Raw genomic sequence first — 25,766 nt, 5'->3', positions numbered from 1 at the left:
TCTTACATTTTGTGCCAATCTCCTATGTGAAAAATGATGTCCTGTTATTATTTTAGTTGATTTTCCCCTGATTACTAGTGAGGCTGAGCGTGTTTTTGAATCTTTTAACACTGGCTATTTTTCTTTCTTCTGTGAATTACCTCGCCAGTTCTCATTTATTTTTATTTGGGGCTATTTCTCCTTGGCTTGTTGATTTATAAGACTTTTTTACATATTCCACATTTGAGATTTGTTCGGTATGCTGTGGATATTTCCTCCCACTCTGTAATTTTCTTTGAGTTTTAGTCTAGGGTATCTTCTTCCATTTCATTTGAATGTATTTATCTTTCCTTTCTGGCTTTTGTATATTGTATTCTGCTGTATTTTATACTTTCATGGTCTTGTTTTTTTTTCCATTTGACTTTTTCAAACATCTGAAAGATATTAAACATATGTGCCAAGCCCTTTCTTCTTACCTCTATACACAATGTATGATGAACAGAATACTAATTATAGAGCTGAACCCCAAAACAAGACAGTCGGGTGAAAATGGCCATTCTTCCATCTGAGAGTATGTTGCTAGGAGGTGCTGTCTGTTTCCTTGGCTATGTATGTACAGCAACTAGACAGCTCAGAAAGATCAAATTATTTTCAATTTTTTTTCAAGGTGAACGCTAAAAGGAATATTTTTCAGTGCACCTTAGTATTCTGAGCTATTAGTAGGATATTAATAATTATCACATATCAAAATGAATTTTGTAGTCACTTGTAATTGGAAGAAACATGGTTAAACAATTTTAATGGCCTTTGGTGGGTAGGAACAGCTCAATTAGGGAACGTCTACTTTGATCATAGGCGACAAATAGTCTTCAGATGGAAGTTTACAGTATATTGAAAAATTCAAGGGATGATTTAGTTCAGAGCCAAGATTCTCAGACGTGGCTGCATTTTGTTATGTCCAGGGAGCATAGGAAAAAGGGGGTGGGATAGGCATTGATTCAAGTCTCTCAGCTCCAGAGATTGGATTTAATTACTCCAAGGTGTGGTTTGGGCATGGGGATTTCTAAAACATATCCCCCAGGGATCCTAATGTGCAGCCCAGGTGGAGGACCACCAATTAGTTCAATAGCTTTGTTTGGACAGGGAGACAAACATCTAAAAGGTAGTGATGCATCACAGGCAGCTTGGAGAATAACAGGGACCAAACAGATGTCTGGAATCCCAGGCCTGGCCTTTCCCTTCACTCTGTGCTGCCTTCCTGCAACACATCACAAGGTTATAGGGTTCAACCTGGAGCATGCGCTTCAGGCATTGGCTTTGTCAAAGAAAGACCACCCTTATGATGGGGGAAATATGTTCAAAGACCCTCAGGGGATGCCTGCAGCTGCAGATAGTACCAAACCCTGGATATATTCTGTTTCTTCTTATGCATACTTACCAATGATAGCATTTAATTTATAAACTAGGCACAGTAAGAGATTAACAGGGACAATTTACCATACATTGCAGCGACCTCAGCATACATTTTTTTTTTTTGTCTACTGATTAAGAAGTTTCACTTAAAGAAAGAACTTCACAACTTCTCTTTGGCAAATCTGAATTGCCAGCATCACTACTCTTGGATTTTAGGGACATCAAGGAATATAAAGGCAAGTTGAACACAAGCACTACATACCACAACAATCAATATGGTAATTGAGATGGCTTCTAAGTGACTAATAAGTGGTGGTATATACCGTGCAGATACCCAGGACAAAGTGATGATTCATATGAGGGACATGAAAGGGAGTTGATTAAGATTTCATCACATTGCTCAGAATTTAACACTTATATTTTTTTTTTATTTCTGGAATTTTCCATTTATTATGTTTAGACCATGGTAGACTGTAGTAACTGAAGCCTTGGAAATTGGAACCTTGGTTAGGGGGATACTACTACATATCATGTGCTTGTTGTTTCTGAATGTCTTCAGTTTCCTTGTCTGTAAAAGGAGCTGATCATATTCCTTCTTCCTCATCTCAGAATTATTCTGAGAATTGAATGAGCTAATGCATATGGAAGTGTTTTGGAAAATGTGCATTGTGCAAATGGAAATTAGAGTGGGCAGGTAAAGGCAGGAAATAGGACTAACACAGTGCTCTGTTCATAAAAGAGGTTCGGGAGATGTTTATTGACAATAACTTATGATGGGAATAAAAAGCAGCTGCTCTTACATAACGGTTTCTTCACAAACACACCTGGAATCCCTGGCGTCGCAGGCAGGCTGTCAGCATCACTTCCCTCAGGGAATCCTTGATTACGGTTACCATATTTCCAGCTCCAGGCATTCAGAACATAAATCTCATGTAATTAACATTTACATGCATATGCATGAAAATTTATATACTTTTGCATGCTGTGTTCAATAGTCTAGAGGTTAATAAAGTAGTGCACCCTCCGGTAGTCACACTGTGGCGTCTTTTTCCCTGGTACAGCCCCTATTATACCTCTATTGTCAGAGCCCAGAGAGACTGGACACAGAGAAGGAGCTGAGAGAAGTAGCAGCCAAGGAGGAAGAATTCCAGTACCCAAACCCAAGGGCTCATCCCTGCTGAGAGCCAAGGAGTGTGGGGTCCTGGGGCTCTCCTGGACAGTCATGAAATGGTCACTGTTCCTGCACAGACTTGGAAACCTTTAGGGCTCTGAGAAACCAACCAGTTCTGTGCCTGGAGACCAGATCACTGCTTAGCCACAGAAGGAATTTAGAGAAGTCTGAAAGAGGCATAAATGGTCACCACAGACTATTCCCTCAGCAACAGGGTCTCACTGACAGCCCCAGACAGTCTGTGTCATTCATAATTAATTTATGAATTACATAATTACTGTGCCTAGTTTATAAATTAATTTGGGTGCTGGGGACACAACAGCGAACATATAGAACCCATTCTGGTACCTGCAGAAAACACAGTTGCATGGAAGATATAGATGAAAAACAAGTCAGTGGAAGAACAAAAGAAACACATTTTGCAATATCATTAAAAAAGCAACCAAGGGGCAGGAAAAGGTGGATGGGTGGAGGTAAGAGGTCATATATTTTAATGAGTATGGCTGGAGGGAGCCTGGTGAGACTTGAGGAGAAGCCCAGCAGAAAAGCAGATGTGAGGAACATAAGCGGAGGCTGATTGTACCAGCCACAAGTAGGTGTGATGTCTAGATGTTTGGGGTGATGGTCCCAGTAATGTTCAAAATAACTAACACCTGGCATGGGTGATCTGGTTTTGTGGAGCCCAAAAGCTTATATAACTTGGGGGCTTTATTTAAGAAAACAAAATTTTCAATGTCATCTCACCGCTTTAAAATAATATCTGACATAGCCTTATAAACATGGGGCTAGGGTCTTTAAAAGGTGGTATGCAAGTGAGGAATCACGAAGCTTCCTCTTCATCAGCTTCACAGTAAATCCACCTTTGAAGACATTTAGATGTGCCAGGTCTTGTGCCAGTCGTAAACCCTGCTACTGCTATCTTGGAATGTCCCAGCTAAATCTCAGCAATGCAGGAAAAATAGCGAGGTTTCTTGAGGTAGAATACCTTGGAAGGAATGAGGCAAAAGTATTAGGGATAGTTGAAAAGGATTGGGGACAATGATGGCCTCCAAATCTAAGTTGCAGAAGTTAGATTTTATATTTATATGTATATTTAACATATCAAAAAATAAAAAACATGCAGAAGGAGGAAAAATGATGGATGCATCAATGAACTAGAGATCTTGTAGAAGTCCTAGAATTTTTTAAGTGGGGGTGCCAGAGAAAATGAGCTGAAAAGATTGCGGAATGGTAGGAGAGTGGGTTCTGAGATCTGTATACTAGAAGTGGTTCATTTTCTGTTGCTGATCAGGTGTAGAAAGTGACCAGGAGGTGGGCAGCAGGTGTGGCATGGAGGAAATGTCACTGGAATGGAGGACTGGGGTGTGGGATGGCTCACCCATGTGAAAACTTCAGCCACAAATAACACCATCACAGTTGGGTAGAAGGCAGACGGTGAGGGTTGTTTTTAATCAAAGAGGAGCACTCCCCATTATGAAAGAAACACCTATAGCTCTCATTTCCTCAGTCACTAGGTGGGCTGTACAGAATCTGGAAAGAAACACGTACACAGCGTCTTATTCTTCTCCCAGTGGGAGATTCTGCTGCTGGTGTTAAAATCACAAGCAGATGCTACTGCAGCTGTCTGGGACTTGTCTGAACCCATGGTTAGTTATAAAGTTATAAATGCTGTACTTTTACTTTCCTTTCAAACGGCCACAATCTCTATAGACAAAGGTGTCATTAAAAGGGAGAGGGAAATGCATAGTAATAACAAATAATGTCACCACAAGGATCCAAGGAAGCCTCCAAGGACAGAGACCTCTACTTGGACCTTCCAGATTCTTGATCAAGTAGCAGAGTAAGAGATTCATTATAAAGAGAAAAGTAGTACACACTTAGAACAAAGGTGTGGTGGTCTCAGAGAGACACTGAGTCGCCTCCTTGGTCGGGGATTTTAACATTCATGGACAGCAGTGAGGAGACAGAACTGGAGGCGGAGTCAGGGTGGGGTTACGCAGGCATGTCAATCTTCCTTGCGCTTGCGCATTGCCCTCATATGTTCAAATCCTGCTTCTTCTGCATATCTCATTAGCGTTTTAAGTCTCCACCCAGGCGCGTGTGTCTTACTATTATAATAAGGCTAAGGTCATTTTTTGGACACAAGTCTTTGACGTATATACCCCCTAAAGGAGTGGTTCCTCCAGATGCCCCGTGGTTACCAGTATCTTGAGGTTTTGTTGCTTTCTCAGTTGATCAGCAAACTGCGGGCGAGGATGTGGGTGCAAGGACACGGGCTGGTTGCTCAAGAGTTGTTTGTTCTGATTCCAATGGTTTATAGACATTTCTTCTTTGAAACTCAGTGTTCTCTTTATATCCCTCAACTCCTATATTCATACTTCACAATATGTATCAGTTTTTGTTTTGTAAAAGCTGCTCACATTTGTTATCTCGTTTGAATCCCAGAAGGAACCATAAAACAGCATTACCCCATACAAGATAGGAAGAAATTGTCTTCAAGGAGAGACTTGAAGTCAAGGGTAAAATGTTTTATTTCATATGCGGAAACTAAGGCATTGGGGCAGTGAGGCTAAAAAAAGGGGGGGGGGAGGGAGGGTCTCATGAAAATAGAAGGAAGACCATACCATTGGAGCAGAGGAAGGTGGATGGGAGGGCATGGAAGTACTGGGGAATGAAATCTATCAACTTATGCCTTGTCCATATATAAATAAATCAGAATGAATCATACACACACACACACACACACACACACACACCCCTACAACCCTATATAATGCACTTAGTAAAATAATAATAATAATAATAATAATAATAATAATAGAAGGGAGATCAGGAGAATAAAGCAAGCAGATTGGGGGAGAGAGAGTGGGAGGGAAAGGGAAGGTACTGGGGAATGAGATGGATCAAATGAATATTATCTGCATGAATGGTTATGGCAAAATGAACCCCATTATTATAATTATAATGCACCAAGAAAAAAAAAAGTTCTAGAATAGAAAAATGAACTCCAAAGAATTTTTAAAAAGAAAGAAAGACTGGAGCTGAGGTGTCCAAGGCTGTTCTGACTCCTTTTCCAGTGCTCTCTCTATCCTATGGTGTGCTTCCCTGGTTGTTGTTGGGTTTTTTGTTGTTGTTGTTGTTTGTTTGTTTGTTTTTTCTTTTATGCAACAGTCATCAACTCAGCTACTTTTCTCAGACTGTTTGTCCCTTATGTCACAAGCCTGTTGGTCTCAGAGCAGAGGGGCAAACTAGAGAGCACTAGGACTGTGGCATCAGACCCATGGAAATTTGCTTCCTTCCAACTGAAGTTTGCTCATTAAGGGGATCCTGGTGGTCATGAAGGTCATCAAGCCCTTTGAAAAAAAGACTCTAAGCTATTAGTATTCCTTGTTAATTGGGCTGAGTAGTAATTTGAGCAGTTTCTAATTTACCAACTTAATTTGTGAGGGTCTATCTACAGGTGTGGATACACATACACCCCAGACAGCACAAAGAACAAATTCCTAAGCTGCCTTGTCTCTGCATTTGTGCACATAAATGCCATCATCTGAGTGGACTTCATATCAACACTGCATGTCTCAACCTCATGTCCCAGCTTAACTACCCAACTCTGAAGTGATCTTGATATTTTCCTGGCCAGAAATAAACTTTTCCTCTTCTGAACTCCTTGTTGCCCTCCTCACACCTCACTGAAGTTACTTTCTATCTTGAGGCAGTGGAAGTTGGAAAATAACCAGACTTCCCTGCTATTAGAGAGAATATGATACTTCAAGGCTAGAGAACATGTATTATTCATATTTGTATATCTCCCAGCATGATCATAAATACAGACATGAACAAGCTTTTTCAACAACCTCCAAAGAGGGACTGTTCATTCATCCAGTCCATCAGTCTGCACTCCAAATTTTTATTTGAGGCATCCAGAAGCACTAACTATGGAGGTCTTATTCTAAGATAAGGATGGCTGGATTGCAATTGTGGAGATGAGAAGTTAAGTCACAGAGTGAATGAGATCCTCTCAGGACATAGAATTAGTAAGAAGTGAGGTCCAAGCCTCAGGCAAACAAAGGGAGAAAAAACAAAGAGGAACTTCTGAGAAGGAATAAGCAGGATGCAGAAGGAGAACCAGAGTAGAGCAGTCTTAGGAGCCAGGAAGGACTGGTGGACAGTATCCTCCTTCAAAAGGACCAAATAATATCTTGCCTAAAAGTGTCTATGGGAGGGCTGGAGTTGTAGCTCAGTGGCAGAGTGCTTGCCTAGCACTTGTGGGGCACTGGGTTCGATCCTTAGCAATACATAAAAATAAATAAATAAAATAAAGGTATCATGTCCATCTACAACTAAAAAAAATATTTTTTAAAAAGTGCCTATGGGATTTTATAACAGGATGTGATGTTCTTTGCCACAGTAGATTGTGTGAAGTGGTGATCAACTATACCCTTGCCTGGGACTGAGGAGGTACCCAGGAGGTGGGACTTGCAGTGCTAAAACTGGGAAAGCTCTGAGCAAGTGAATGAATTGGTCACCCAAAATGAGGGTTACAAACAAGAATCAAACTCCAGGATTGAAGAGTGACTTGAGGGAGGAAGTAGCAGCAGAAAGTGGAGAGCATTGAATAGATTCACAGCAAAATTGAGCCAAAAAAGGGAGGGTTCCTATAGACTTCCTGTCCTTCACATGCACATACCCCTGCTCTCATCCTGCACCAGAGAGGTATGTTTGTTATATTCATTGAACCCACACTGACATGCCATTACCACTCAAACACATTAGGTTATATTAGGGTTCACTCTTATACATTCTGCAGGTTTTGACAAATGTATTTTGTCACCATTACAGTGTCATGGAGTAGTTTTGCTGCCCTAAAAATGCTTTGTGCTCGTCTTTCTCTCCCTCAACCCCTGGAAATTTCTGTGTTTTTTTTTTTAATAACTTTCTCCGTAGTGTTGCCTTTTCTACAATGTTATATAGATGGAATCATATAGTATGGAGACTTTTCAGATACGTGACTCTTTTGTGTGTGTATGTATGTGTGTGGTAATGGGGATTGAATCCAGAGGAGCTCCCCCACTGAGCTACATTCCCAGTCCTTTTTCTTTTTTAAGACAGGGTCTCATCAAGTTGCCCAGGCTGGCTTTGAACTTGCCGTCCTCCAGCCTCAGTGTCCTGAGTCACTAGGGTTACAGGCAGCACCATACCTGGCTCTGTGTCTCTTTTTAATAGCAAGAAAAACATAACCAGATACCTCCATCAGACTTCTGTTCACACTTTGCTTGGCAGAACTCAGTCCCATAGCCACCCCTAAAGAAACCCACAGGGGTTGGTCGTGCGTGTTAAATAATCACAATTCTGAAGCTAGAGCTTGGCCTCCCCCATGCCTCTATAAGTAATAGCTGCCAAGACTACCCTTAGGGTTTTCTTGATTCATCTTCAAGAAACTTGCAGTAATAAACACTTTGTTCAGTTTGTGCTGCCTTTTCTCTACAGACATCGGTTTAACACCATATGGTTGGTTTTGTCATAGTAGCTGAGAAGATGACCATGAATACAGTGCTCAGATGACAGGGAGCCAGAACCGGTGTCTGGCTGTGGTTCTGCATCTGCCATCTGCGTGATGTTGCCTGTGGTGCTTATCTACTCCTGGGCCGGCATTATTCTAAAGGCTGGAAAACAACTATAATGGAAATTATAGATATTTATCTATATTAATTTTATCTCAATAGCAAATGCAAAGTTTCTGGATCAGGGATCAGACCAATTATTTACTTACAGCAATAACATTACTGATTCCCCATGCTCCGTTTACCCCCGTGTGATGATGTGAGAAGGACAGATGTTCACATTGCTTACAGAGGCAGGGAGTCTGTCCCATAGGAAGGGACACCTAAATTTTGAACGTGAGAGTTTATGTAGGATCTGCTGCCTGGTTGCCCCCTCCCCACCACAGAGAGGTAGAGAACCTTTGCTCTCTCACACAAACAAGCCCTCTCTGGGAAGAGTGGGGAAGTTCCCCCACATATTTACAACCCTTCAAAATGTAAACACATAGCTCCAGGGCAGAGGAACCTCTAAATCTGTCTGAGGTTATGAACTGACTCTAACTTCCAAAGCTTGGTTGCTGTTTGCTCATATTTTGCCAGGAATTTTTGCTCATGAAGTTAGCGTGACATCCAGAGCATCTTCAAACTTGGCCACAATCAGCATCCCCTGCTCCACAGCCCACTGTTCCCTTTTCCTTTCACACCCTGTTTTCTTCCACATCTCAGCCACCCTGGACTCCACTATCCTTGGGCACCAAGGGCACCTCCATATCTCTGGGCCTTTCTCCACTTTATCTCCCTTCTAAGAATGTTCTTGACTGAAAAAAACCAAAAGCCTAATGGAATTCTTCTATTATGCCTTCAGGCAGAGCATGCACCCTTCTATATAGACTTCCCTGATGCTTTATTGGGGTCCCACTTTGCTCCCACCATGTTCTCTTCGCTTTCTAGCAGATAGCCACACACCACCTGTCTCCTTCCTGGCAGACTGGGATTTTGTCTAATTCATATGTATCCTTTCGGGGTCGAGCACAAGGCCTGGCTAATAACATAAACGTGTTGAATTGAGCTCAATTGTTTGTGCAAGCTTAAGGAAGAAAAGTCTGGAACGGGAGTGGGCATGAACTTCATAGGATAAAATTCTCTTGATTCCCCAGAATTTTTAAACATTTCAGATACCACTGAGCTGGAACCCCTGCCTTCCTTGGGGCCCATTGCTGTCCCTCTCCTTCTCCCCTTCCCCCCCCCAGTCTCTGGTTTTCCTGCTGCCCCTCCTCCACGTGGCCAGTGACTATGGTGTTTGCCTCTTTCCCCTCTGCCTTGCTGGATGGTACTGAGCAGAGGAAGGAAGGTGACCTTCCCTGGAATTGTCTCCATGGTGACCAGGAATATAGCAGCCAGTCTTCCAGCTGCAAGCAGGAGAATGAAGCAGAGTTTCTGGCCCGCTTTCCTCTCTTTCTGGAGTAAAATTTGTGCCTGATATTATGGAAGCAAAGAACTCAGGGCTGGTGGTTGCTCCTCGAGCATGCAGACGATTTCTCTCGTACTTTACCTTTTCCCTGTCATCTCTGATAGTTGCCCATCTCTCCCCAGAGATACATTTCCTATGGAGTAAAGATTGGGTTTACCCAAAGGGCAGAAAGCAAAATTATGAAAACTCTTACACTATTTGACCTACTGATGGAATTCGTTTGCAAGGGCACCATAAGGAGATACTGAGATAGAGCCTGTTTTTAGCACAGGCTTCTGGACATGGGCTTTTCCCTTCTTGAATATGGTGATGATCATCCTTGTCCTTACCTGGGCTGTAACAATTTCCCTCCCTAGCCCTTATTTTCTAGCTGCCTGGCCATGTGGCCCATCCTTCTTGTAATTTGTAACTGCTATATTCAGACAGACCCTCTGGACAGCTTTGAAAACAGATCTCCCATCCATTCCTCCTGCCCCCACATTCTTTTGCCAAGATACCCACTAACATACTCACTTTTAGGGCTGCTCCCAAAGCATAGCATCTACCTATGCCATCCAATGTGGTTCCCACTAGCTATATATTGTTATTTAAACTTAAATAATCTAAATAAAATAAAATAAAAAATTGATACTAATAACATCTCAAGTGCATAGGAGCCACACGTGGCCATGGGCCGCACATTGGTCAGTGTGGGTTTAGAATAGAGTGCAGATCCAGTTTTGCTCTGTCCCTTCCAAGTGATCTGAGATGTGCCATTTCACCACTTACATCTCAATTTTAACAAAAGGAAACTCATTCAAATGGTTTGATGTGTAAGTGTTTTTACAATCTTGCCTCCTACCTTACCTAGGTTTCTCTGAAGATTAAATGAGGTAATTATGTGAAAGTGCTTTATGAACTATAACAAATTACAAGGAGTCAAATTGTGATTTACAGACTGTGTAAATTGTATGTAAGGTGTTTGGAGGCATCCAGATTATTTCTTTCTCGGATACCATCACAAGAACACTATGATCCTCTGCATCATATAAATACCCACAGTCCTCAGGGTAAAAACTAAAAGGACAAAGACAATTAAGTGTGCTACTATCAACTTATACTTCCAATCGCAAGTGGGAATGAATTTTGATAACTAAGTGAGTTTCTAGCACAGGTTTTCTTATATTACAAATAGATTACAATGTCCTGTGTCACAAACTTGTGTTGAAAAGCATAAAAACGCTTTGCATGTGCTTTAAAAACACTGCACTGGTTTTTCTCCCTTCTTGGCATAGTTTGGTGCTTTGTTCACCTCATAAAAAAATACGTGCATATCAAATTCCCCTCCTTTGTCAGCCTGGGAGGGAAAGTAGGAACATGGAAACCAAGCAGTAGTTCCCTGGCTGTACCTGTGGTTTCTGAGATTAGGAGACTGTAAAGGGGCTTGAGCAGACACCTCCATCTGCTCACATCCCAGGTCTCTGGGCCACTGTGCTTTTCTGTCACTGTGCTTCTCCTTGCAACATTCATAGTTGAAGTCCAGATTGAGGCATCTCTCACACACCTATCAATGACTTCCAGGATCACTGGTGCCTATATTGCAGCTCCTAGGAGGTGACCAGGAAAGTCTGGTTCTCTGACCAGGCTCTTGCGGCTCCATCCTTCTACAATGAGTCAAGTGGAGAAACACTTCTCAAATAAAAAGCAATTATATTCTTGTTTCCACTTCCTTTTCCAGGTCTTAGGCAAAAATTCCTAGAGGAAAGAAAAGAACAAACTGAAGCATGAGTAGGAAACCTACTTTTTGCCCAATCATGATCCTCTGTTTATACTCAAGTATGCCTCCTTAAACAAGTTTCTCCTCTTAAGTTCTCTCCCTTGAAGATCCTGGACCAGTGGTGGACAAGGCCCACATGGACATATCCCTCCTATTCCACTATGCAAACAAGCATCCATATATTTGAATATCTTGCTCACATTTTAGAACACTGAATATAAGCTCATCATGGCTCACCTATCCTAAGTACACACCTTCAGCCAAAGCAGATATCATAAGAGCCGAGATGTGGTGCCTTTGGAAGAGTCCGCCATTCTCCACCTCCTGGGTAGAGGCATTATAGCATAGTGTTTAAGAGGCTGGACTTCAGAGTTGGGATGCCTGCATTCACATTTCAACTCAACCTTGAACAAGCTTCTTCAACCCCTTTAGTGTCCGTATTCCTATCTATAACATGGAGCTATAATATATATTTCAGAGTGTTGTTGTGAAGAAATCAGAATTGTTTATAAGCTGGATCATAGACCAACTAATTTTTTTTTAATTTTTTATTGTTGGTTGTTCAAAACATTACATAGTTCTTGACATATCATATTTCACACTTTGATTCAAGTGGGTTATGAACTCCCATTTTTACCCCGTTAGACCAACTAATTTTGAAGTATTCAAATTATTCAGAGTTTGTCCTCTAGGATTAAATTAGAAATAATTAATAAAGGTTACTTGCTTGGAGATTAGATCATTCATGTATCAAATAAAGTTTTCAAGCTTTGTTGACCTGATTTTTCTCTGTGCATTTATATCCTTTAGTTATCAGTGAAAATTTCTGGGAGAAAAAAAAAAACAAGCTTCCCAAGCAGGAAAGCTAATTGAGTGCAATCTAAATGAGAAGTATCCCTTAATCATCGCATGCAAAACAAACTGAATGATACAGGACACTCAGAATTATGAAGCTGGGCCTCTTTTATCATGTGGGAGAATGTGTTCACAATAAACATGAGATTCACACATCTTAACATATACATTTGCACAAACACACAACTAAGTGAATTGCTTTCCAAGGAAGCAAACACATTTTGTAGATTTCTGAAAAAGAAGTCTTAGAAGCAAGTCACAGTCTATTTCCTTTATCCTTTTCTGTACAATAAACACAGGAATCATAAGAGGGAAAAACTGGAGATTAAAGATGCTATTTCTGAGAAGCAGAATTTACAGGCCAGAGGCCCCTGGGGAGAAGAAAGGATGCTATCTGACTCACTAGCGTTCTTATTGGGAGGACCGTGTAAATTTTCCCAGCTTGCTAAACAATTTGCACTTGGCTGGAACCAGGACATTCTGTATTTGCACTCATGCCTAGCATTTCCATTACCACATACGCCAAAGATACATCTCCTAGGAAACAGGAGAGATTGATGATGAAAATGTGAGTCATCACTCAGGGTTATGAATTAAGCAAGCCTTTTCCACTCAACAAACATTTATAGAGCAACTATATTTAGTGAGACACTGGGCTGGGGCAACAGTGCCACTAAATGTAAACATCCAGATGGCTTGTTATACAGAAAGCATTGGATCGATTTCACAGACAGGCGGTCCAAGAAGTGAACAATGGACATGGAGTTGAAGGTTAGTTTCCTAGTTCAGCTCTGACACACCCTCACTGTGCATCAGCAAATAAGTTTATTAACCTTGCTCATTGCCACACAAGGAAAGCAAGAGTAGATCATGCCTAATCCACTCCCCACCATTTTCAGTAAGATAAAGAATGTGAGAGTTGTTTTAATAGGAGTTGAGGAAGCTCTTTGTGCAATACTGTGGGGCAATCTCCAAGAAAGTATTGTTAATTGTTTTTAGAAAAGGTAGATAAAAATGCTTCCAACTTTAAAAAAAGAGAGAGAGAAATAATGCATGTGTGTGTGTGTGTGTGTGTGTGTAGCGTTCGGTGCACAGAATATGTTTGAAGATACACACACACACGCACACACACACAAACAGTACTACCTTCTGAGAAAGGTTACAGTATAGATAACTAATAAAGATAACAGGGAGGTATTTTATCGTATATCATTTTGAAGGTTTAAATTGTGAACCACAGAAGTGATTAACTAGGCGGAAATCATAGTATTCAAATAATTTTAAATATTAACTCAAGTGTATCAAACATAATAACTTTTCTGTGAATACCAGTGCTCTCAATAGTTTTCTGTAAATATTTGTAAATAGATACTAGTTATTAATATGAAATCAACACATTCATCATGACAGAAAAATTTGCAGAATGACAGGGAATAAAGTCTCAACCCAAAAGGATCAGAGGTCATTGGTACAATGTCAGCTTTCAGAAATGGCAGATAGCAAAAGAAACAGAATTTTGGTTACAGTTCTTTAAGAAATATTAAATACAAATGGCCAACAAATCTATGAAAAAAAATGTTCAACATCTTTAGCAATCAGGGAAATGAAAATCAAAACTGCATTGAAATTTCATCTAACTCGTTAGAATGGTAATCATCAAGAATACAAATAATAAATTCTGGCAAGGACATGGGGAAAAGGAATACTTTTACACTGCTGATATGATTGTAAATTAGTACAACACTATGGAAATTAGTATAAAGGTTCCTCAAAGACCAGGAATGGCCCAGGGTGGTGGTACATGCCTGTAATCCTAGTGACCCGGGAGGCTGGCTCAAGCTCAAGTTCAACCTCAGCAATTTATCAAATCTCAAAACAACAACAATAAAAAAGTGGGGATGTAGCTCAGTTGTAAAATGCCTTGGGTTTAACCTCCAGTACCGAGAGAGAGAGAGAGAGAGAGAGAGAGAGAGAGAGACTGACTAGGAATGGAACTACCATATGACCCAGATACTCCACTCCTTGGTATTTATCCAAAAGAATTAAAGTTAGCATACCATAGTGATACACGCACACCCATGTTTATAGTAGCGTAATTCACAGTAACCATGTTATATAACCAGCCTAGGTGTCCATGAGTAGATGAATGGAAAAGAAAATGTGGTATATGTACACAATGGAGTTTTATTTAGCCATAAAACAGAATTAAATTATGTCATTTGCAGAAAAACAGATGGAACTTTACAGCATTATGTTAAGCTAAGTAAGCCAGACTTAAAAAGTCAAGGATCTTATGCTTTCTCTCATGTGTGGAAGCTAGAAAGAAAAAAAAAAGGGAAAAAAGCGTGTAGGGGGGCATCTCATGAAAATAGAAGGCAGACCAGTAGATGAGGGGACTAGAAGGAGGGAGAGTAGAGGGAAAAGGGAGGTACTAGGGAACAAAACTGACCAAATTCTGAAGGATCCGAGTCTCCTCAAAAGTTCCTAAAAGTAACTCCTGCAGAGCTTCAGTGAACCTTTACAGTAGGAAGGAAAGAGGTTAATTTTTGGCCGAGATAGGGATCACCTATTTGGTCTTTATCACTATGCAGAGAGATATAACCAAAGACAAAAGTACTAATACAAGGGTGGAAGAAAAGGCAAAGAACTGTCATGCATAGACCATTAAAGGGGAAACACAGTAGTCCTTTAAATATAACTGAAGATGTGCACTTGTGTCAGCCCTACCAAAACTAAGCAAAGCCTAAACCTTATGAAGATGAGGTTCCTATGCATGATTGCCTAACCCTGAAGCCCTCTACCAGGAAAGCTCTCTACCTGAAGAACCTCCCCAAGGAAAGCAGGACTCATAGCTCAAACAAGTGTCCTCTGTTTTTTTTTTGTTTGTTTGTTTGTTTGTTTTTTTGTTTTTTGTTTTTGGTACCAGGGATTAAATCCAGGGGTGCTTAACCACTGAGCCACATCCCCAGCCCTTTTTATTTTTTATTTTCTTTTAATTTAGAGACAGGGTCTCACTATGTTGCTTAGGGCCTTGCTAAGTTGCTGAGGCTGGCTTTGAACTTTCCATCCTCCTGCCTCAGCCTCCCGAGCCTCTGGGATTACAACATGAGCCATTGTGTCCAGCCTCTGTTTAGACAGAACAAGTAAAAGGTTATTTTTTTTTCTGATCCTAAATATGTTTTTTAGTAATCTATATTCACAGAGCTATTTAAAACAAGAAAGAACCACTACATGATTTGCTTAGTTAGGTATCTTCTGACTTAGACTCCTTTTGTTTTCTGCTTCACAAATTTATGAAGGTACTTCTACTTCTAGGCTTAAGCATCTGACGCTTTTTCACCTCTATGTTTCAGTCCTTGTGTAAAGACTAGTTTATCACCAAGCCAAGCAACCTCCAAAGCCATAATTCCCTGAAGATTGAAAAATGGACAAAAGACAGGGAGGAATTAGAACAAGGATTTGGTCTTTTCACTTTGCCTGCCAACGTCCAGTGGGTGGCTAAAAGCAGGATTAATGACTTGGCTTCTCTGCCTCCATTTTGCATCCCTCTCCTTTACTCCAAGTCACCTTAGATTCCAGGATCAAGGACTGCTCTGATAAACATCTTGTGATGAGTTGATGTCCCTCAGGCAATAGCAACTTTCTTATCCCGAGATAATGATGGACAGACCACACCTGATCAAGATCCCCTGCCTTGGCAGCTGTGAAAAGCCTCCAGCTGTGCCAGCTCCCAGCCCTTGCCCTCACTGCCTTTCTGTAAAAGCCTCAGTCATTGTCAGCCCCTGGAAGTTGGGGCTCCAATGTGGACCCTTTGTCTTCTAGGTGTAGCTACAGTAATTCAAGTTCCTTTCCTGCTTTTCAAAAAAAAAAAAAAAAAAAGGAGAAGAAAGAAATTGACCAACCTATGTGCATATATGAATGTGTCACAGTGAATTCCTCTATTGTATATAATTATAATGCACCAATAAAAATTAATTTAAAAATAACATAAAGGAAGTCTTTAGCTCCTACACTACCAGCAGTCATGGCCATGATCTTTGAGTAGACATAAACTAAGATCTTCTCTGCTCCCCTATCGAATGAACCCAAAGAAAACAGAAGATATACGTTGGACAGCTGGTTGGCTAAGTTGATGGATCATCCACTCCCGAAGGCTTATCAATTTGAAAGAAAACAGTTCTAGTCCTTACTCGGAAATGAGAATATGGGACTGAGGCTGGCAGTTGGCCAGAATTTCTAGTCTTGTAAGCCCTCGAGCTTACCCCTCTCTCCCAAGACCCCTAAAGCACCAAGTGAAAACTTCACAATGTATGAAGAATTTCCTAAATGTCCCTAGGACAGACAATAGCAATAATCCAAAAATTCCATCTCCACCCATCATCTCCCTCTTGGTTCCTACCCACTCTTTCACAAGCATTTATTTAGGTCTTCTTTAATTGACTTTGGTGTTGTGTGGTTTTTATTGTATAGGTCTTAGACATGTGTCTTTGAATACGTTCTTGAATGTTTTATGCTACTGCAAATGGCATGTTTCTTTCATTATCTAAGCATGGAAATTCAATTAATATTTGCACATTAATCTTGTATTCTGCTACCATGGTGAATTCACTTAATGGAGTTAATAAGTGTTTGTTATTGCTGTTGCTACTTTGTAGGTTCCTTTGCATATTTTATACATACAGTCTTGTCATCTGTGAATACAATTTTATTTTTTCTCCTCCAATTTTCCAATTTTGTTTTTTTGTTTTTGTTTTTTACATTTTTATTGCCTAATTGAATTTTCAGCACTTTGAAAATATCATTTGGGTAGGCATTATCTTTAATAAGTCTGCTATCAATCTTTTTTATTTTTTTTCTTTTTCTTTTCTTTTTTTAGTACCAGGAATTGAACCAGGGGCACTTACCACTGAGCCACATCCCCATTTGGCTAAGTTGCTGAGGGCCTTGCTTAAGTTGTTGAGGCTAGCTCTGAACTTGAAATCCTCCTGCCTTAGCCCCCAAGCCACTGGTATTACAGGTGTGCACCACTGCACCCGATTCTGCTATCATTCTTATTTCCTATAATATTCTCTGGATTCCTGCAGAATTTTCTGTTCTATTTTTGAGGTTTTTTTTATTCTGATGCATGTAGGTATGTTTTTTCTCCATATTTAATCCTGCCTAGGATAAAATTCATGGATTTGATGAATATTTTTTTCCATTAAATTTGAGGGAAAATGGCCATTTTTTTAACTAGTTTTTGTCCCATTTTCTCACTCTTCTTTCTATTTTGAGGACTCTAATTTCACTTTGTTAGAACACTGACCATTGTCCCATACTGACACAGTAGAGATTCTTTTCCTATGTATTATTCTTTCTGTTGTTCATCTTCAAATTCACTGATCCCTTTTTCTGCAGTTCACATTTTGCTGTTAGACCAGTTCAATTTATTCTTTCTTTCAGATGTTGTATCTTCAGTTCTAAAATTTCATTTGGTTTTCCTTCATATTTCAAAAGTGTCTATTTTCTATTTTTTCCTATATATCCTTCCATTCTTTCCTACTTTTTCCAATAGATCTTTAAAGTTCTTGTCAGTTCATTCTAATATGTGGATCACCTGGGAGTCTACTACTAATGATTTTTAAAGTAGCTTATTTTTTTTTATTGTGTATAGGAGAATAGAGGAGATGGTGTGTTAGTCAGCTTTTCATTACCATAACAAAATACCTGAAATAATTGCTTAAAAGGAGAAAATGTTTATTTTGGCTCACAGATTTGGAGGGTTCAGTCTGTGTCTGTTGGCCCAATTGCTTTTGGGCCTGTGGCAAGGCAAAACCTCATGGCGAAGAGTGCATGCTGGACCAAAGCTGTTCAACTCATGGCAACCAGGAAGCAAAAGAGAGAGGGCATGGAGGGGCCAGGCTTTCAAAATCCCCTTCAAGGGCATGCCCCCAATGTCCTAACTTCCTTCCACTAGCCTCACCTACTAAAGGTCACCCTGGTCTGGGGACCAAGTCTTCAACACATTGCTTTTGGGGGACACTTAGCCAAAGCACTGCCAATGGTTAAGTTGATTTTTCTTTTCCTAGGGAGGCCAAGCTTTCTCCTATGTCTGGAAGCTGAGGTGATGAGCATTCAGCATTTGCTAAGCATCAAGTTTCTCTGGGATGAGGTCTCAACTTTACTACGAGTGAGCTCACCTTGGCTAGCCTAGTCACAAGCTTTACTCCACCTGCAAAAGCAGCTAGGTAACCTCTCCACTGAGAGATGACTGAGGATGCTGTCATTACTGGGCTCAAAGTCTTCGAATTTGAGGAAACAGGATGCAAAGGAAAGAAAGTGAAGCCTGAGGGTGTGAGATTCTTGAAGAGGGTTTTTGGATGGGTTTGTGTGTCTACAGGTAGATGTTCAGGAAGTTGTGATCAGGCAGTGAGAGGTCTCCAAGTAATGACAATGTTAAGGACCAGGTGTGACCATGGAGTGGAATGGAAGTGAAGTTATTGGCATGAAGGAAGACCAGGCAATGGGGGGCTTGTCTGAGTGGGGATATCTGTTCACTCAACTGAACCCAGGGGATCAGCTTGAAGTCTGCTAAGACAACCAAACCAAGAGGAACAACAAGTTCAGCTCCTTTATCAAAAAACAGTCAGGTTATGTGAAAGTTGCTGGAAAGAAATACGAAAGGGCCTGATGGCTGATTAAAACAGGGCAACCAGAGAGCCATGTTAAGAGAAATGCATGAACCAGAGCCTCAACAAAAATACAGTGAATGAATCTCCAATTAAGTGAATGGAACTGAATGATGTCTGGCCAAACATCCCCGAAGTGAGCAGTGCCTTTTGGGAAGGCGCTAACAAATTAAATTGGACATTTTCTGTTCAAACATCTGCTGAACATGAACAACATTTCAATTAGTGTCACACAAGAAAGATCATTCCTGTCAAAATAAGTGATTTTTCTATAGCTTTCAGGGATGTGATGCTGAAGAAGAAAAGAACAAACTTGGGACATGAGTGCTGGATATGTTTTTAAAGACATTGTGGTTTTGTATTCACTGGTGCCAGAGAAAGAAATGTAATTTAATGAAATACATAATGTCATCAGCCAGGATAACATATCGACCTGGAGACGAGGGTAAATGGTAGGCAGACTGAATTCCACAGATGATGGCTGGACAATGGGCTATGCTGTATCATCCTGAGACATCTGCCTGATTGGCTCCAAATCCTTGAAGAATCCATGTCTGTCTCTGCTTGTTTCCAGGTTACCAGGGGAGGAAGAAGTACCTACTTTGTGGGTTCATGAGTCACTCAGCTGAGGCCCCAGCCCATGAAGATCTCTACCAGACTCTGGTTAGTTCTAATTCTCACTCACCATAGAGACTGCACACAAGCTTTCACAATATCCTGTGTCCAGGTAAGATTGTATTGGATATATATAACTGAAACCAAAATGGCAGTTGGCTAAAAAATGCTAAAAATTTATTTCTCAACCAGGTCAAAGAAAATCAGAAATTATCATTTCAAGTATACTAAAGAAATACCACAAAGTTATTAAAACCTAAGTATGTATCTTTTTGCTCTGTCATCCTCAGCAGATATCTTGTATCCTCAAGATCACCTCATGATCCAAAATGGCAGCTGGGTGTATCATCCATCATGTCCACATTCTTAGGCAGCAGGAAGATAAAAGGAAACAAGAGCAAAGGGGTAATCATCAAAGCTGAGTTACCCTCCCCTTAGAAAGACTTCTAGGAAGTGCCCGACAACACTTGTGTTGATATCTTACTGACTACCCACGGGATTGCCATCCATTTTTACACAGTTCTTTACAGGAAGAGGTTAAAATGTTAAAACCCATGGTTCCCATGTGGTTTATCTCGTCTCTTTTCATATCAACCTGTGGGAATCATATACTCACTCAGCTCTCTCCTATATGCTAAGCTTAACCTAGGCCTTGGGAATGACATAAGTAATTTCAAACCAAAAAGGAGAGTTTTAGGAAACCCAGTTATAGCAACAGATCCAAGCCATATTCACTAGGCAAGATATGATAGTAATGGAACAGATATATTGGTCTGCATATATTGGAATCTTTATTCATTCCTCTGTTGATTCTTAAGTCAGAGGAAGAGGGATGTGGTCTAATGCCCCCTTAAAGTTCAACAGGCTCGTATGATATGTCAAGATCATTGTATTGTCTCGAGCAACTAATAAAAAATAAAAATAAAAAAAAAAGTTCAACAGGCTTCAACCACTGCATTTGTGCCAATTGCTCCCAAGACTCTCTGGGCCAGATTTTTCTTTCAACTGACTGTCTGACTATCTTTCTCACCCGTTCCAAATTCCTCCTATATTATTTTTATTTGGTTAGTTTGTTTTTAAATCTCGAACTTTATGTAAGCATGATTTTGAAGTTACAAAGCATATGACTCAAGATATTGAGGCTCAAAATTATTAAGTATCAGAAAATGACATACTCAATGAAGATTACAAAATGGAGGAATCTCAGGGATAGGAAGATCTTTCAAGTCATTTTCTCCACATTCTTGTCTTGGAAAATAGGGCCAGTACCTGCCAAATTTCAGGAAAAGGAGAATATAAATGGCAGAAGAAAGACAGGAATGGAGCCTCTCCTGAAGAAGATAGTTTCTTGTCCCTTTAGACCCTCTCACCATCCCAGGTCTGCTCCCAGGCCCTTTACACAGTGCTGTGCTGCGTTTTCAACTCCTAGTAAACAATATTTGATATTCTTTACATTCCTTACACTTTCCACTATTTTCCAGGTTGTTCCTGAGCGTGTAACAATTAATGAAAGTACAAATTTTTAAGTACAAAATAACATACACACAGTCCCTTCATTGGCTCCTCGTGGTGATTGATGGATTAAGTCCGTCCTCTGCTTCCTCACCTCCCTTCCTCCTCTGACCTGTCCATACTTCAGAAGTTGGAAAGCTTAGAAACCTGCATTTCTAGACTCCTTCACAGATAAGGTGCAGATGCAAATTATGTCCCACCAAATAGATGCATGTGTGCAAGATGTAAATGGTAGAAATGGAGCACAGGCCTATGGCCATCCCCCTTTGTTTTCTCCTAACCAAAGTTAGAGGTTTTCTACAGCAGGATTGCCGTGTATCCTCCACCTTACTAAGCTAGAAAGCCATTTGTAATAGAGACAGTGGGGATGTGGGCCTCTTGCAATGACCTCTTGATCCTCGGAGTCAAGATTCAGATAATTTGGGGGGGCTGGGTTTGTGGGTCAGCAGTGGAGCGCTTGCCTTGCATGTGCAAGGCGCTAGGTTCCAGCCCCAGCACCACATAAAAATAAATAAACAAAATAAAGGTATTGTGTCCATCTACAACTAAAATATATATATTTATTAAAAAAAAAAGATTCATATGGTTCAGTGCAGGGTCCTTGACTGTAGGGTGTTGAGTTCTGTTCTGTAAGAAACATGCTCACCTGTCCAAGCCCAAAGAATGGACCAAGAGACACTAGGAACAGTAAAAAAGAGGGGCTTTACTTTAATATTGGTCTTGCAAGATCAGGTGGCTGGTGGTCACAGACCCACAGTCTGGATACAACTAGTGTTTTATCCCCTAGAGCCCAAGATCCTTCCCCGGTTCTTCATGGCTGAATACTATGGAGTGTACAATCTTCCTGAACATCACCTAGATTTTACTGTCTCCTACAGGGTTGTTTAAAGAAATATACCTTTAGTTGTCCCACCTCCCTTTGTTCTCTGGTGGCAGGAAAGTCCCCTGGGATTGAGTGCCTTTTGGCACATACACAGTTTATTATCTCTGTTGGTCAGGTGGGGGCGGGGGGGGGCCTTCCTTCTCACCTCCTGTTCATCAAGGGACTGTGAATTTTTACACTCTGGTGCTAACTGCTTGGAACTTTTCATTCTGTTCTCCCCTCCAGCTGCCTTTCTTACATCCCAAATCATTTTACTTTTAAAGCTAAATACTGGCTGTATGTGGTGGTGCAGGCCTGTAATCCCAGCAGCTTGGAAGGCTGAGACAGGAGAATTGCAAGTTCAAAGCCAGCCTCAGTAACAGCAAGGCACTAAGCTACTCAGTGAGACCCTGTCTCTAAATAAAATATAAAATAAATAAAGATGTGAGCCACATCTGGGGATGTGGCTCAGTTATTGAGTGCCCCTGACTTCAATCCCTGGTCCAAAAAAAAAGCTAAATACTGTATTCTGAAAATGGACCACCAGGATTGTCTATTTCTCACATGTTCCTTCTCAATATTTCCAGGAGTGGCCTGAGAAGTGGTAACTTCCACAGGGACGAGAAGTTGTTATTCTGGGAGTGAGGCTTTTTCTCCCCCACCCTTCCATTATTTTTACTAACATCTCATTTTCTGCATGAGAATAGTTTTTACATAAGATACCTACAGTGTCTCTCTTTCCTGCATGGACCACTAACTGATACACTATTCCATCCCCAGCACCCACAAGGTTAGGGTGTGAAATTGCTGATATTATAGCCAAGCACCCAGCAATGCCCAAATCCTGCTCAGCTTATCTTCTGTTCTGAAGGAGCTGTCCACAAAAGGAGGAATAAGTAAAATTTAAACTACCATGTATTCCTAGTGTGCACAAGCTTAACACTTGATTGCAGTGCTCCGGTAAAGACTACAATGAAGCCTAGGGCCCTTAATGTCCATCTTAACACTCTAAGGGACTGAGCATAAGCAGGAAGAAAGTTGAGAGAGTAAGCCAACAGAGTCATCTAGAACCTGCCATTGCATCCTGCTGCGAGGAAGGGAAGAGGAAGGTGAGAGACTCATGCATATGAAGACACAGTAAACCTGCCCACTAGTCAGCAGAGCCCAGCCAGCTATGCTGGACTCTGACCACTCCAACTGACTCCTCTCCCCATGGAGGGAACTAAGGAAATAGTTGAGAGAAATGGGTGACCATGGGAAGAGGCCACAGGATACAAAAGAAGGGGCTGGCTGAGCAGAGAAGAGGGACGGAACTATTGAATACCCCTCAGTGAATGTCACAGTCCCTCTTCTGACACAGTGTGAGAGCTAGGATACATAGTTACATTCTTTTCTATCCCTCTGGGGTCACGTGAAGATCTGAGACCTTCCAATCTGCACAGATATGTAGTAGGTAGGAGAGTGTATGTGAAAGAAAAGGATGGAATGGTGATGGGCAGCTGGCCTGTGTGGGCCAGTGGTGATACAGGTAGGAGGTGTTGATCATTATCCCTAAATGTGTGTGAAATTTTTTTCAATTTTTTTTTTAGGTTGTAGATGTATACAATATCTTTATTTATTTTTATGTGGTGCTGAGGATCGAACCCAGTGCCTCACACATGCAAGGCAAGTGCTCTACCACTGAGCCACAACCCCAGCCCCATGTGTGTGGATTTTTAAGATTAGTTGACCTAAGGAAAAGACTAATACAGACACTGACAGAATACACTCATTTTCTGAGAGGAAGAGACTGAGAGCAGAAATCCTGAATGCATCTCTATGAGGCTGCTTGACCTAACCGCTCTGGAAGTTCAAAGAACTTTAAAGTTCTGTGACTCCACTCTGTGCTCTGGAAGCAAATCAAAATTTCTGTAGCCTCTAGGATTTCTTAACTCAAAGAAATCAACAAACACCAGCCTCCTGAAGCCACCTCTGCCGCTCTGCCATCCCCCCTCACCATGGTCTCTCTCCTCCTCCCATATAGCCCCAGCAGGACTCCTTCCGCCATGAGGCTCCATGGAGCCACCCAACCTTGGACTTTCAGCCTCAGAACTAGGTCAGGAAAGTGCTGGCATCATGACCAGTGATGTGACTTCAGTGCCAACATACAAACGGCACAATATTCAAGCCATCGGAAACATGGAGAAACGAAATGAGCTGTGCTATCAAATTTGGAAGACCGGAGCAGAGATGCTTTTGTTACTAGTAGAACCAGCCTCTGTTTTCATCCAAGATATACTCTTACTTTTACTTTGCAAAGGAATGGGTCTTGTAAACCACATTTTTGCTGAAAACAATTTAAAGAAATTCCATGGCTCAAATCTTGGAAATGAACGCATGAGGTGCACCATTGCAGGAAACTGCAAATTCGAGAATTGCCAGCCCTTTGTTGTTGAAACTTACCAGCTCCTGGCCCATAAAAGCGAATTGGTAAGCACTGTACCATTAAGGATGAAGCCCCTGTGTCACCGCGTTGATCTGTCAACACATTCTGATGGTGACAGAACTTATATGATGGTGTAGACACTCTTCAGGAACAAGATGACAGCCCAGACTGGGTAGCGAGATAAAAATTTAATGAAGGAAGCACCCAAGCATGCCGCCCGCCTGCTTGTAATAATGCACAGAGATGTTATTTTCGCAATGTGAGATCATTATGGAAGCTGTCCTCTGTGCATTGCTCATCTTATTCCAGTTTCTGATATAAATGACAAAGAGGGAAGAACAAAAACATCAGAAACAGAAGGACAGGTGGTGTCCCCAGAGTCTTGCAGCTTTTAATCAATGATTATAAGATATTACTATGCAGTCTCGTCTGGAGAAATTGTGGAAATATCCAGACATGATGTCTGAACTCTTGATTTCAAGGCCTGAAGGAAACCCAGTGGCTTTCTGTATCTTTGAGTACGTCTATTTTGCAAACCAAGTGATTTATACAGTAAACAGTTGGCCATGGAAGCATCTGTGGATTCAGATTTGGTTGACACTGTTCCAGAATCTTCTACACCTGCTGGTCTTTGTTACGTAGGGAACCATGGACTTCCACAGGTGGAGATACTGCATAAAAACTGATGTAGAAAGAAACTTCAAGTCAAACATGAGGTTAAGACAACTTAGTGTTGCAAAAAAAAAAATGGGGGATATTGTCAGATAACTCTAAAGACCAAATAATAGCTCCTATGGAGGATTCAATTGTGAGAGGCAATACCATCCCACCCAAAATAAAACTGCTCAAGGCAGAAGAGATACACTTTAGAGAAGCTTCACCACCAGTTGGATAGCCAAGCTTCATGGGAATGAAGGTAACCACAAGAGAAGATTTTAGTACCAATAAACAAGAATCCAATCATCTTTCAGAGTGCCAAGGAGCAAAGCAATGCTGTGTAACTGTCAGTAGTAGAAGTATTGGTTTCCTCTGTACAACAAGAAATAAACTTTAAAAAATGGAAAGTGAAAAAGCACAATATTATAACTTGAGAAATGGACCTGGTCTGGGATGTTTTAAAAAGAACAGTCACTGTGCAGCTGTCTCACTGGAAAACACCCTGCAGAATTGGAGCATAAGCTTGGAGGGACAGATGTATTCCTAAGGCATGAAGTCAGTCAAGAAGTTAAGTGATTACACCTGATCTGTTGATTCTAACTTTCCTGCTACAATATAAAATTTTAAGTGCTAATAGTTACCTTTATAAGTTTTGAGTTTTTTTTTTTCCTGAAAAGAGCACCAAAGTACTATAATTGAAACTTGCTAATTGTATACAATACGATATGTGGCATTCTCTTTTGTGTTTGTTTCTTCCTGCAGTACTGGGGATTGAAGCCAGGAGCTCTCTACCACTGAGCTAAATCCCCGGTCCTTTTTATTTTGAGACAAGGTCTTGTCTC

General features: G+C 40.9%; 1 pseudogene; it reads left to right on the top strand.

Annotated features, from left to right (window-relative positions):
* The first annotated feature begins 23,897 nt into the window (after positions 1 to 23,897).
* LOC124096880 (amidophosphoribosyltransferase-like) lies at positions 23,898 to 25,550 on the top strand (annotated as a pseudogene).
* Positions 25,551 to 25,766: the final 216 nt, after the last annotated feature.

This window comes from Marmota monax, unplaced genomic scaffold, assembly GCF_021218885.2.
Source record: "Marmota monax isolate L192 unplaced genomic scaffold, Marmota_monax_Labrador192_F-V1.1 WCK01_AAM20220418_F8-fsc00023, whole genome shotgun sequence".
NCBI classification, from domain to species: Eukaryota; Metazoa; Chordata; class Mammalia; order Rodentia; family Sciuridae; genus Marmota; species Marmota monax.
Note: the sequence above shows the minus strand (reverse complement) of the source record. Positions and strands in the feature narration are given on the sequence as shown.